This window comes from Ambystoma mexicanum, chromosome 1p, assembly GCF_040938575.1.
Source record: "Ambystoma mexicanum isolate Mex_15411 chromosome 1p, UKY_AmexF1_1, whole genome shotgun sequence".
NCBI lineage: Eukaryota > Metazoa > Chordata > Amphibia > Caudata > Ambystomatidae > Ambystoma > Ambystoma mexicanum.
Genome location: NC_090921.1, coordinates 1,287,640,445 through 1,287,654,778, shown reverse-complemented (window position 1 = coordinate 1,287,654,778; position 14,334 = coordinate 1,287,640,445). Strand labels below are relative to the sequence as shown.

Here is a 14,334-nt window from a genome sequence, read left to right as displayed (position 1 = left end):
AGGACGCGCCCGAAGGAACAACATCCGCATTGTGGGCTTGCCGGGGGGAACGGAGGGCCACAACCCCACGGAGTTTGTCGAAAGCATGTTGCTGCAGGAGATACCTGGAGGAGCCCTGTCTCAAGGATTCGCGGTGGAACGAGCGCATAGGGCTCTAACGAGGAGGCCGCCGCCAGGCAATCCACCTAGGCCAGTTATTGCCAAGATCCTTAACTACCGGGACCGAGAGAGGATACTGGAACACTTCCGCAAAGGTGGAACAATTAAGCGGGGGGAGGCAATCATAACGGCCTACCCAGACTATACTCTGATGGTGCAGCGGAGTCGAATGAACTTCGGGGCTGTTAAAAGGAGACTGAGGGAAGCAGGCCATAAGTATATGCTACTTTACCCGGCGAAATTGAAAGTTTTTCACAGAAACAAGACTTTGTTTTTTGACACTCCAGAGGATGCCATGGGATGGCTCGACATGCAGGGTTCCCCCCAGGAGCCTGACATCCAGACGAGAGAAGAAGACGGACGAGATAAGTAATGAGTAATGAGAACACTGGGAGAGGGAGTGGTTTAAGACTATGAGACTTGACTATAGTCACTGATTTGACCTGCCAGTAGATGAGACCAGGTTACGATAGATACGGTATGGTGTGCACTGAGATTGGTGCTTTACTAAGGAGCCCTGCAGGGCTAGTCTTAATACCCCCATTTAGTATTAATAGTTAGGTGGCCATTAGGGCGACTTCACCCTACTGAGCCCTGAGTATATTAGACAGGGCTAGATGTGGGGGTGCCTGAGATCCAGGGATGGAGCTGGGCAACAGTTGGGAAGGGTGTTGTTGGGGAAGGGATGGGAGGGGGCAGGGGAGGGAGACGGGGAGCCTGATATGTATATAGTTTCGGGGAGTTTGAGTTGCAGTTTGAATACGAGCCTATATAGCAAATTTGTAAGGTTGAATCTGTGTCGCGCAGGAGGGTGGGATTTGCTGGAGGTAGATAAGGAGGACGGGAATGAACTATGGGAGATCTTAAAATAATTACGTGGAATGTCAGGGGACTTAACAGCTACCTGAAAAGGAACAAGGTCATGTTGTATTTGAGGAGGCAGAGGATAGATATCGCGCTGCTGCAGGAAACGCACCTGACACGGGAGAAGATGGAGCTGATTGTTAAGAAATGGAAAGGGGTGGTGGTGGGCTCGACATACTCTGCGTATGCTAGGGGAGTACTAATCTGGGTGGCGCCGCATGTTCCGTTCCAACCATTGCAAGAGGTGGCGGAGACGGATGGGAGGATGGTCATGTTGAGAGGATTGGTAGAGAATAAAGAGATCAGCATTATAAACACATATGCCCCCAATCGGGATACAGCGGCCTATTTCAGGACTCTAAATGCCAACCTCGGCAAATGTATGGGTAGTGCAGTGATTTGGGGTGGTGATTTTAACTGTGTACTGAATCCCAACGTAGACAGATCCGACGGCAGGGTTGATAGGCCCTCCCCAGCGGCGAAAGCATTGCAGACACTGTTAGACGATTTTCACCTGGCCGACGTGTGGAGAACTAGATACCCCCAAGAAAGGCAGTACTCCCATTATTCCGCCCCTCATCAGCTGCGTACGAGGCTGGACTATATCTTTGCCACGTCGGATGTGATGGTGGAGGTGACCCAGGTAGATTATAAGGCGAGGGTCCTCTCTGATCACTCGCCATTGGTCCTGGGGTGGCAGTACCGCCCCCCCGAGGGCACGGATCCCGACGTGGCGCCTTCGTGCTGAAGCGCTCAAGGATCCAGTCTTTAGAGAGGACATGAGAGAGGAGATTGCAAATTACTTTGAGGAGAATACGGGCAGCGTTGACTCGGCAGGTACATTATGGGAAGCCTTCGAGGTAGTGATGCGAGGGGTTGCAATAGCAAAATCAAAGGGCCTGCAGGGTGGGGTTCTAACTGATCTACGACAGACAGAAGAGGAACTAGAGGGAATATTGAAGGGTGGATGCGAAGACATGGAGCGAGTACTGGGGCTGCAACAGAAATGTGCGGAACACTGGGAAAGGCTCAGCAACCTTAATTATAAGAAGTATATTGAGAGACAGCATGCGGGTGGTGATAAGACAGGACGGTTGCTGGCGTGGCTGTACAAGAGCGAGGCGCCAAGGCCCCCGATTAGAACAATAATTAGGGAAGATGGTAGCGTAGTAGACACCCAAGAGGGTGTCAACGAGGAGTTTGCAGAATATTATAAAGCGTTGTATGCGGATGAGATGGGGGGCAGCCGAGAGGAAATACTGGAAACATTAGGAGATATAGGACTACCCATGATAAGCGAGGAGGAAAAGGAAGAGCTAGATGCACCGATCACCTTGGAGGAGCTAGAGGAAGTAGTGAGGCAATTACCTACCTGCAAGACCACAGGGGCGGATGGGTTCCCGAGTGAATTCTATAAGACATACAAGGCAGAGGTGCTCCCCCCGATGTTGGATATGCTCAACGAAGCGTTTGAGGTGGGCCGGTTGCCGGAAACACTCAGAGAGGCGGTCATAATACCGCTCCCCAAGCCTAATAAACCTGCACACAGCTGTGGCTCCTACAGACCTCTCTCAATGTTAAACCAGGACAGCAAGATATTGACGGCGGTCCTGGCAAACAGATTACAGAGAGTGATCAGCAAGCTGATACACCCAGACCAGACGGGCTATGTCCCGAATAGGAATATAACCCATAACCATAGGCGACTCCGACGGGTGATTGAGTGGGGTAGTACGGCAGAGGGCGAAATGGCGATCGTGTCCCTGGATGCGGTCAAAGCTTTCGACTCGGTCAATTGGCCGTGGTTGTTGGCGGCCTTGGAGAAGTATGGCATGGGGCCCGGTTATGCGAGGTGGGCGACGATGCTATATAGTGAGCCACTGGCTAGAGTTAGAACGGGTGCAGTGGTATCTGAGAGGTGGCAACTGAGTAGAGGCACTAGGCAGGGGTGTCCTTGGTCCCCGATGCTCTATATATTAGCCCTAGAGCCCCTAGCGATATACCTCAGACAGCAATACGACACGATAGGTATTGAAGTGGGAGGGGAACGACATCTGATTTCCTTATACGCAGATGACTTGTTGCTATACTTAAGATACCCAGAAGAAAATCTCCAGTACATACTGGAGGTGATGGCGAGGTATGCAGAACTGTCCGGCATAGCGGTGAACCCTCAAAAATCCAGCATTTTCCACTAGGCGACTATAAGGGAACCCCTGAGACGCGGTTACCGGTGTTACAAATACCGTGGGAGGTTAGCTCTTTCCGGTATCTAGGGATAGATGTGTACCATACGGTGGAGGAGGAGCACAAGCATAATACCGAGGTGGCACTCAGGAAAATTGAGAAGTGTATGCAGTTTTGGGTTAAGTTGCCCTTAGCAATGATGGGACGGGGTGCAATGCTGAAAATGGTGGTCCTGCCGAGGCTTTTGCACTACTTTAGCAATGTCCCATACATGATACCCAAGAAGTTCTTTGCTAAACTTAACAGTATGTGCAGGGATTTTTTGTGGCATGGTACCCGGAACAGAGTGGCGCTGTGGAAGCTGCAGAACTTTTACGAAAAAGGGGGGATAAGACTGCCCAATTTTGAGGTGTATTATGTAGCAAGTCAGCTGCAGTATGTGGCTCAGTGGCTTTCGGACGAGGCGACCCCTGAATTTAGGTTATTCGGATATGATTGTACCCCATTAAACTTGAGAGAGATGATCTGGTTGCCCAAGGCCGAAATGAAAGGGCGCCCCAGGATGATGATGCTTGGGTGGCAGATGTGGCGTAGGGCGTGCCGGATGATGGAGAACCCATTTCCTTGCTCCACGCAGGTGCCGCTGGTGGCGTTGGCAGGGGAAGATATGCAATTGAGAGCTATACTCAGGACCCATTGGGAATCTGTGGGGCTGGTGACACTAGGAGATGTCTGACAGATGGGGACCATTTTGGATTTTGAGGTCCTTGGGGAGGAGACAGGATTGCATGCGGGCCAGTACATTACATACCACAGAATTGTTCAGAGAATCCGGGGGACGTGGCCTGAAACTGTGTTAGGAGAAGAACCAGATGCCATCATAGAAACAATATATGATATAACAGAAGGGGGGCATGAGATTTCCAGGCTGTATGAGATGGTGATGTCTAAAGTTGGGAAGGACCTGACGCAGCTGAGGCTAGACTGGGAGGCGGAGGTGGGAACCCCGATAGAGAATGGGATGTGGGAACGGGCACTCGGACACTATGAGAAGGTGTCAAGGAATGCTAGACTTAAACAAATACAGCTATATATAACGCACAGAGCATATATGACGCCCTTGAGGATATCCAAGTTTGAAAACGCTGGACGACAAGCATGTCCCAAATGTGACGAGGAGAACGCGGATATGACACATATGTTTTGGTCATGCCCAGTGATTGAGCGTTTCTGGGGAGAAGTGGCACAAAAGCTAGCTGAGAAAGGGGTCACGCTGATAATAGACACAGCTTGGGCTTGCTTGCTGGGAGGGTTCCCCAGGTCGCCAAAACGTAAGCATGTTAATAAACTGAAAGACCTAGCATATGTGCTTGCTAAACGGAGGATCGCCATGGGATGGAAGACTTGTCACAAGCCACGGGTGGAGGTATGGTGGAAGGAGTTACAGAAATGGGCAGAGGCAGAAACAATAGTATGGCAAGAGTCGAATGCTGTAGGGGGGGGAAGAAGAGATAGGGACCCTGATGGCATGGAAATCACTAATAGCTGAATTGTTTGGAGCAATACAAGATCGGACCGAATCTACAGGAAGCGAGACCCAGCCGCATGCGGCGGACACGGAGAACGATGAACAGACAGGCTCATGAAGGGGGGTGGGAAGGGGGGAAGCAGTGGCCAAGATTAAGAATTAATATGATTATATTGTTGTAAAATGCACTGCGTGTTTGGTTGTATTTTGGTTTTGTTTGATTAAAATTAATAAAAAAATCCTTATACCATGTTATAATGGAGTGTACTGCATTAAACGAAAAGAGACTGTTATATAGAGACATGTTGACTCACACACACAGTAATATCGACGCAAATGAAAGATGGGCCCAGATCCTTTCAGGAAACAACAGAAATCTTGTCATAACAATTATTCACTTTTGGAACAATATCATGGAACCATATAAAGAAGACTTTCACGGGGAAGACACAATTTGTGTAAAAACTAATATGAAACTGGATAATGTACACTGGAATGCAATACATCTGTTTGCGTTTTCTTTCTCACTTTTTAATGACAAATTAAAAGTTTATAAATAAACTAAATCATTTTAAATAAATAAAAGAAATTGGTAAATTTTATACTGTCTAAATTGATAAGCATATTATTGTTTTTTCGTAACCAACACAAAATTAAATCATCGCACTCTGTTAAACTATCTATGTGTGCCCTGGTCTTGTTCCTTTACCCAAAAATCACACCAACTCCTTATAGAATACCTATATAGTTTACCTTACTAACCAATCCCTTCCCTTTAGGTTTTTGGGATGTAATCTCATGTATGTGATGTCACAGTTTAACAAAATTGAACGACAGGTGCCTGGAAAGAGAGAGCACTTGGAGAATGTTTGCATTGTTCCTGCTGCGACCCCTGTAATTTTGAATTGCTAATAAAGACAGTGAACTTTGTCCTATGGCTGAGTCTTCCGTTCTTGGGGCAGGGGATTTCCAGGGCCCAGTTCCTCTTGCAAGTAAACGGGGATACTGATAATAGTTCCCTTGCCTCTATTAGTCTATTACATGTGGTAGCAGAGAACGGTTTCTAAGACATCTCGGCAATTAAGACAGATGCCCGAAGGGATGCATCAAGACTCGCAAGGACCAGACTTAAAAACAATGCGTGGTAACGGAAGGGATAGGCCCTACTGTGGAAGGCTAAGAGGGCTGTAGTACAGATAGAGGACAAAAGGAGTGCTCCAACCACAGGTAAATTTCTAAACACTAGCTATGTGGTGTCTAAATAATTCTATTCAAATAATTTTCAACTTGAGGCTTCAAATAGTAAACCTAGTATCTTCATGAATAAACAATAGTATCCCCTATTATAGCAAAATAAGGCACAAATCCCCTATTCATATTTAAATATTTATTTTGTTCAAATTATTTTTTGTCTGTATTGTTAACTCGTACACAATCAGAGTTTTTGTCCAAAAAAAGGAAGAAGAAATCTCAAAACAAGCATTAAAACAAAAATACAAAGAAAGAAAGGGCAAAAACATAACCTAAATAATGGTTATCTAAGAAACATATGTTTTGGTGGGTTAGTCTCATTTGTGTGATACAGTTTTCATTGTACAGCAACGAAGTAAAACATGTAAAAGATAAAAGGGTAGCAAAAAGTTGACACTGTATGGCAAAGATTATTTAGCATTTCCACATCGTAATTCAAAAGTTAGCACTGTGTGGCAAAGGTTATTAAGCATTTGCCCATCATGATTCAAGAGGTAAGGGCACCGAATGTTAGGTACCTAAATATAGACTCAGATTGTTTAATGACCTGATTTCCCTCTAAAGTCCTGTAGAGCAAGCTAGACTGTATTTGGTCTAGGCAGGATCAAATTAGTTGATCCCGGAGTGCAACTTGTTATTATGAACTTGAGTGGGATAAAGATTAAGAAATAAAGAAAAGAGAAGAAAGGACCAGCTGGTACGTCTGATCTCAGATGTAGCAAGGCCCACTCTGCCTAGCTATACTCTGAGAACTATGAAGATCAAACCACGGTAACTGTTGAATTCTAGAAACAGAGGACCAAAACCATCGGTCTACGCCAGGGGGAGAAGCCCCCTATCTGGTTGGAAAAAGGTACCAAATTGCACAGTAGGTGCTTAGTCCTGTGGCGTTTCGGCTGGTTGTTAGAACGCCTTCATCTGGGCCTCTGGATTGGGGATCTCTGTGAAATCAAAAAAACAAAGGGACAAGGGGGGAAGGTTTGTGTTAGATATTGGAAAAGTCTCAGGTGCGATTAAAATGTATACAACCTTGGGAGGTGGGGGTTTATTTTGGGGGTTTAAGCATGGCTGCCTATTGTATAAAAATAATAAAAGATACTTGTGAGGTAACTTAAACCATGTCGGCCATGGTCTAATGTAGATGATAAAGGGAGCTGCGTAAAGGCCAACCTGTAGGGAAGACGCCAAAGGGGTGGTGTCCTGTATTCATTAGTAATACACTTTGAAGTTGGATCCTTCTCATCTGCTGACAATATTCCTTCGGCAGCCGACAGGTCTGGAGCAGAATGCTCAAGGGGTCACCATGGGTGGGGTGAACCTGTAATGGATAGATGGAACAGTGCAGGTGGAGCGTAGTCAATGAGTGTCTGGCACTAGTAAACTCTGTTCTATTCAATTAAGAGGTATGCAAAAGGAATAGAGCTGTACCTGTGTGTCATGTATCTGGACGCTTGAATTCTTAATGAGTGAGGTATGGTGAATGCTGCATCCACTCTAAGCCGGATCGTCCTCTGTTGCTGTGTACTTAATATGGGCGAAAACAGGGCTGTAAGATAAAGAGAGCATCAGCAGCGCTGACGTGTGAAGTCTAGTGTGGACAGATTTTTGTTGAAAGTCTGGGTAGAAGAGCGGATTGGGTCTAGCCATGCGTGGACACAGAGAAGGTCGTCAAGAGCCCTGCGGGCCGTCAAGCAGACCACACAGCAGAGTGGCTGATTGTAGGAGAGGCGGAGCCCCAGGGGCTTCAGCAGATCCACATAGTGCAAGTATAGATTCAGCCATATTGCAAATATTGGGAGGATAAATTGTTGTCGTTTAATTTTGTGTTTTGGTGAAAGATCCCCATTTCCAGGCGCGTTAGCTAGGTTACGGATGAAAAAAGAGAAAAATGACAAGAGAAAGAATACCTGTTCTCTAGATGCTAGCTTAGTTTGCGTATGAAAAAGACAAAAGACAAAAAAAAGGATACCTGTTCTCTAGGGAGTTAGCTTGGTTTAGGGGCGATTTATGTATGGATCCCTGTGCCTAGTTGTTAGCATAGCTCGGTTTGGTCATGGAAGGTGGTTTCTTAGTTTATCTCATTGAGATGTATTCCTAGATGCAGCAGTATAGAAGAAGGACCACATGATTTTGGTATTCCCTGTGATTTTAGAGGCAGGAAGACGGCCAAGTGTTATGTCATTTGTGGTGGTGTGTCTTAGGATGTTGTAATAATTGGGAGTGTATTCAAAGTATTGCGATTTTTCTCTAAGGTTTGCAACGTCACGTATAAGGTTGTTGAATAGGACATGGTGCGTTTATAAGGGAATAAAGCCCCGCAGTAGGGCACAAATGTGGTGGTAAGAGAAAGCAGAAAAGAGAGAAGTGGGAAGTGTTGAAAAACAGAAGACGATGGGTTACTTGATGAAGTAATGTTTAGACTATCAAAGAGTGTTATGCCATTTGGACTAGGCTCGAAGAGCACGTGAAGAAATTGTGGTTTGGCCTTTTGTGCAGAGAATACAGTGTGGGCAGAGCGAAGCACACTCTAATTGACGATGGTGGGTCCGAGAGGCTATTGGAATGTGTTGCGAATTGTTACAGTTTTGAAGAATTTGAATAAGAATTGACTGTAATTGTGAAATATCTAAAGTGACAAAGTGTTTAAACGTGTCAAAAATCCCGACTTGAGGTCAAGTAAGTATCGGCAGTCAGAAAGTGACGTGCCGCCACGGGGCATACACCCCTTCAACATTTGAGCAAGTCCCTCCCACGATTCAAGATAAAATATAAAAATATAGCGCCGAATGGACATGCGATACAGAGGTCAAAATGGCAAAGCCATGACCGCGGGAGGGCAGTCTTTCCAAATATGTGCAGTAACACATTACCACGTATTTACATGCCGCCTATAAAGGGAAGAAATTGAGTAACAGATTAGCTATACTGGAGGTATGGAAAAAGTTTCAGGGTGGGGAAGAGGACCCACCTACAAAAGAGTGGATGCTGAGCAAGTCCGATATAGGGGGCAAAGCAGCCACGGCTCCTCCTCAAACTACAGACCCCACAACAGAAAGCCAGGGATTATACCCCTTGAGGGAATTAAAAGCAGCGGCAGGAAACACAAACCCCATTTATGCACCACCTGTGTATAGCAGCGAGGACATGCTTAGTGGCACGAAGCAAGCAAGCAAGAGAATAAATGCGGGGGAGGATAAAGAAGCAGCAGATAAAACTGGGGAAGTGGAGAGAAGAGAGGGAAGAGAAAGAACAACAAGAGTGGCTAAAAAGGGAAAAGTAAGAGGGGTAAGAAAAGGAAAGAGAAGAAAAGGCAGAAGGGGATAGAGGAAAGGGCTATGAGGAAAGCCGAGGAAGAAAAGCAATCTAAAATGAAGAAAGAAAATAGAAAGTTGGAAGTTGAAACTCTCGTTAAAGAGCGTCAACACAGAGAGGAAGAAGAGAGGAACAGGGAAAAAGACAGAAGTAGAGACATCTCCGTGAGGTAGCAGACATCATGATGGGATCGACACGTCTAAATGACGACAAGGAAGAGGCGATACGAAGAAGAATAGGGATACTGTATAAGAGCAGGAGGGACAGCAGGAGGGATTGCACCTCTGCCCGAAGACAAGCAGGAGTAGAGCGAGGTCTCCAGAGAAGGGGGCATAGCAACTCACTGGACAGGGTAACAAGTAAATGACAGGGGAGACGCATGTTAAGGAGGCTTAATTTTTGAAGATGAAGGAGAAGAGGACAGCGATGGCAGTATAGGAACCATAGGGTCAGATGAGGACCTAAGGGAAAGTGACGAGGACGAAAGGAGAAGGCCTTGCTGCCCTCAAGGGAAATAAGCCCCCAAAGAGAAACACTGTGGGGAAGAGAGGAAAGTACAGAGAAAGGGAAGGGATAATCCGAAGGGCGCCTTGAACGTCCCAAGGATATATTGGATAGTGCAGACGGATTTACTCCATATGCGCGGAGGCTAAGAGCCTTACCAAGAAGGAGAAGAGCGAGTATGACGAGAGCGTTCACAGCTACCAAAGACACAAGGAGACATGAAAGAGGGATACAATTGACACAGTTTCCGTTGCTAGAAAAGAGTGACGGACGACCACAATATATACCATGGCAACAGAAGGATAAAGACAATCTGAGGTGCAAGCTGCCCTCGTTGACCGCAGGAACAGGGAAATGGATGTAGGAGTTAGAAAGGTTGATGGCAGGAACGACACTAGCAGCAGGTGACATGAAATGCCTACTCGCAGCTATTCTTGGGGAGGTAGCAGGTGATGTTTGGAAACGGGCAGGGTGTCCCGGAGTGACGGCACAGAACACAGCGCATGAAGGCGCATCGGCTAATAACTACAGAGCTGCCGTATGGGCAGGCTCTCAGGGTACAGTACCCAGACACATCTGACATAAGTGCAATCATAGCACGCAAAATGTGTGAGGACCAAGACCCACTTCAATATATTGAGGAGAAACAAGAACGATTGCGACTCATGACAAGAGAGCCATAGGATAAAACAGTGGGGTTATTCTATGACATATTATGCCAAGGGCTACCAGAGCAGGTACAGAAGCAGATGAAGAAATTAGTGGGGATGGAAGCAGAGCCATGGTCAGAAATTCAGTTAACCATAGTACATTATTGCCCACTCATGCATAAGAATGCGAGAAAGAAGCGCAAGGAAAGGAAGCAGGAAGAAGCAAAATGAGCGCAGAAGAAGCTATCAAAGTATACAATGGAAGGGGCGATGTTGACGAGTGAAGAGCGAGTAGTTACTCAGAACATGCAAAACCGACAACAGGTGGTAGGGGGAGGTTTCGGCAAGAAGAGGAGATGCCAATTATTGGCCACGAGGAAAGGGAGGAATGCCCTGGCAAGAGGATTTGGGCACCAAATGCAGCAGGGTGAAGACAGGCTTAACGCAGGACCACAGAGACCCATGGGGGTTCCACCACAATGCTGGACGTGCAGTAGAATAGGTCAAATATCGCGGCTGTGCAGCAACAGGGGTGGAGTACAGCAGAATGGGAGAAAGACATACCAGCCAGCATATCAGACGGAACAAACAGACTATTATGCCCAAGATCACACTCAGACGCAGACTTGTGCGCCGCATCCGGCGCAAACACAAGGTGCACCGGTACAGTCACAACCACCTATGGTATACACACCGCAGACACAGGAGTAAACAGTCACCACAACCAGCACAGCAAGCACTAGCACAGCAGAACATTGTAGCTACGAGACACACAGACTCTACAATGCAGCGTTCCATATGGAAACTAGGGGGAGCCACTGTGGAAGGGGCAATACCTTCACAGGGACAGGGATGACTATACTCACAATAGGAAAGCCCACAGACAGACCTGATGTGTTCAATCCTATCCGTTACACCCAACCAGAAAGAGGAACCACGCGTAGGTGTGACCATAGGTGACACGACATTCTCTTATTTTGTAGATATGGGCGACCAGATCCTGTATTAGGAAAGGGAGCTACCTGATGTCAGGCATTGGCATGAACGTACAGGGATTCTATGGGGCTACAGACTTGGCTCCTTTCACTGATGAACTTCCAATTTCCATAGGGGAACATGACCTGACCATGCCATTGTCATACTCCCGACAGACAGCAGTTAACATAATGGGTAGCGACACAATGAGCCGACTCAACATGACCGTTTTATTAATTGAGCAGGGAATATTATGCTCAACCCCAGGAATTCACTACATGAATGTACGAAAACTAATTCAAACATAGTGCGGGCAGACTGTACAGAGGAGAGTGTCAGTGAACCCAGAGTTATTCCAATATGGCGTGGAAATACCATTAGCATGGCTTCCAGGGATACAAGGAAAACTGCTTTGTATATACAATACATTTTTATTCAAACCAGAAATCCCATTAGACGAGAAGGAAGGACAAGTGTTCCCACTAGAACTGGAGACGACCATAGTGAGGGATGAGAGAGTAGTACTGCACAGGGCTGATGACGCAGGACGGGCATGGAGAACAGGAATTGTGGTAGGAGAAGGGCACAGACCGACTGATCTGACAGACGAAGAGTGGTACCAAGAGGACTGTTCAGACTTTGAGACAGTGTTCTTTATGAGAATTACTTATTGGAGAATACATTATAGGCAAGTACCACAGCAAATGGCCTTACTGAAAAAGGTACCACCGTCATTTCTCGAAGACGAGCTAGCGCAAGTACTGATTGTCTTATGGACAAACAGCCCATATGGCGTCGGCCTGCTGACTGGAGTAGGAGCTGTGAAAATAAAGCTTAAGCCAGGGGCTATCTTACAGAGGGCAAAACAATACCCTTTGTCCAGGGAGGCAGACAAATGCATTTTTGAGACAATTTCCACATTAGTGCAGCAAGGGATTTTGGTACATTCAGAATCGCAGTGTAGCAAGGCTGTGTACCCGGTGAAGAAGGTGACAGGGGATTGTGGTGTTTTATTCAGCACTTCCACCCTTTGAACCATATTGTTGATGCAAAATTAATGTCAGTTCCCAATGCAGCGACAATGCTATGTAACATTCTGCCGGAAGCTACTCATTTCACGGTAATCCATTTGAAGAATGCTTTCTTTTCTATACCACGTTATGAGGAGTCACAGGATTTGAAATAGCTTCTATATAGAAATAAAAAGTGGAAACACACGAGGTTACCTAAGGGGTACTGTGTATCGCCCTCTATATTCAATTGGGTCCTTCAAATGGACCTAGGGACCATACATCTGGACAACATGGTTATTCAGTATGCAGACAATATCTTGGTCTGCAGCAGATCAGAAGAACTATGTTGAAAAGATTAAGTACAGTTGCTGACATTGTTAGCAAAGAAGGGTTACAAGGTGGATAAGGCAATGTTACAGTATTGCCAAAATGAAGTGTTGTACATAGGACAGTTAGTATCACATGAAGACAGGAAGGTAACCCCAGAAGGAGCAGAGGTGATCTTTAGAACGCCACCGCCACGGCAGGTAAGGGTGATGCAGCAATTCTTAGGGCTCTGTAATTATTGCAGTGTCTGGGTGTTCCGATTATAGCACATGCACAAGACCCCTTTTAAGCGGGCTCTGGGAGGCCCAGAGTGGGGACGGAAACCTGAGATGGACACAGGAGATGACTGAAGCATTTGAAGAATTGAAAGGGGCAATATGCACAGCCCCAGTGTTAGGGATCCCCGACTACAGCAGGAATTCTATTTATTTTCCCACTCCAACGAAGTAATGATGATGGCAGTACTCGCACAGAAAACGACCTTAGTGCACAAACCAATGGCCTACTACAGCAGACATTTAAACCCAGGGATGAAAGGACACTACCCTTGCGAACAAGCATTGGCTGCTGCTGCTGCATTTGTAGTGGAGAAATCTGAGTATCACAATGGGGTGTAGTACCACACTTTACGTGTAGCATACCCTTTTTGCTATCCTTGAAAAGCTCAAGAGTACACTGACCATGCAGAGAGCATCTGAATACGAGGTGATCATCTCACATCCGGCGATAAAAACATTGAGGTGCAGAATTGTAAACGCAGCTATGTTTTTTATAGCTGAAAAAGTAGAGGAAGGATTCTATCTTACACGACTGTACTAAATACAGCGAACATTATGACATTCCCAAAGCAGGAGAGAATGCCCTCGATGGAGGGAGAAGAACAAGTTACTTACCAACTGTAACGTTCTTTCGACTGGATGTTCCTCCCACGTATTCCTTATCTTTGATAAATCCACTTCCAGCTTGCTGGCCTCGGAAAAAAATGTCAGTAGAGGGCGCTGCGCATCGACGTCCCTCGAGTCGGTGTCCCTCGAAGGCCTCCGTATCGGCGCCAACGTCACCATAGGTATAAATAGCCTTGTGCAGCGTCCGTTGCTCAGTTCCGTTTTGAGGTGCTGTGTTTGTCCAGTATGAGATGGTTAGTACCCTTGAGGGAGCTTAGGCTGCAACTACAAGGAACGTTTTCCTGCGGGGAAGGATGGGAGGGGCGATAAGGAATACGTGGGAGGAACATCCAGTCGAAAGAACGTTACAGTTGGTAAGTAACTTGCTCTTCGAATGGATTGTGTCCTCCCATGTTTTCCTTGTCTTTGATAGACTCCCGAAGCAGTAATGAAAATTGGAGGTGGGAGTAAAATTAATATATGCTTTAAGTGTGCAATACAGCTTTCCCAAATGTAGTCTCCTGGCTATTGGAGGAATCTAGACTGTAGAATTTGGTGAAGGTATGTGCAGACGACCATGTGGCAGCAGCACAGATGTCTTTTATTGGAACTCCTCTCTGGAGAGCTGACGAGGCTGCAATACCCCTGGCTGAATGAGCCCTGAGGTGTTAACGAGGGTC

The 14,334-nt window shown here is 46.4% G+C and overlaps 1 protein-coding gene across 2 annotated transcripts in view; it reads right to left on the bottom strand.

Moving 5' to 3' along the window:
* The window catches only part of AP2A1 (adaptor related protein complex 2 subunit alpha 1), an 891,085-nt gene that overhangs the window by 717,678 nt on the left and 159,073 nt on the right, over window positions 1–14,334 (bottom strand). The gene's annotated exons all lie outside the window — the stretch shown is intronic.